The sequence below is a fragment of the Echinops telfairi genome, unplaced genomic scaffold, assembly GCF_000313985.2.
Source record: "Echinops telfairi isolate 266 unplaced genomic scaffold, ASM31398v2 ScPeMD7_2;HRSCAF=8, whole genome shotgun sequence".
Taxonomy (NCBI): Eukaryota; Metazoa; Chordata; class Mammalia; order Afrosoricida; family Tenrecidae; genus Echinops; species Echinops telfairi.
In genome coordinates this window covers 55460319-55460641 of record NW_022103898.1, presented here as the reverse complement: position 1 = coordinate 55460641, position 323 = coordinate 55460319, and the positions used below count along the sequence as shown (strand labels likewise).

Genomic DNA, 323 nt, shown 5'->3' with positions numbered 1-323 from the left:
CCCCCCTCCTACACGCACACCTACCCCGACTTCCACCGTTTGGCCCCGAGCTTGCCCAGCGGGAGCCTGAGACCCACTTTCCGGCTCCTGCAGTTCCCACCTCAGTCCCCTAGTGCGCAGTCGCCTTCTCTTGAACCCCCCGCGCCGAAGGAAAGGCGGTCTCCATCCCAATCCCATCTGGTTTTTGCTGGCGGAGCCTAGATCCTAGCGAAACCTGGGCGGCGAATACCCTCCAACACCCGCGGCGGCGTCTTGCCGGTTTAGAGGGAATCCAGGCGCTCCCGCTACTCCGTCCCCAACTCGCGGCATCTTGCTGTCTTCCC

At 64.1% G+C, this 323-nt stretch overlaps 1 protein-coding gene across 1 annotated transcript in view; it reads right to left on the bottom strand.

The window, feature by feature from the left end:
- NAP1L1 (nucleosome assembly protein 1 like 1) overlaps positions 1-83 on the bottom strand; it is a 37610-nt gene extending 37527 nt beyond the window's left edge. The window contains exon 1 of the mRNA XM_045290400.1: positions 25-83. The gene's annotated coding sequence lies outside the window, so the exon portion shown is untranslated. The remainder of the gene's footprint in view (positions 1-24) is intronic.
- Positions 84-323: the final 240 nt, after the last annotated feature.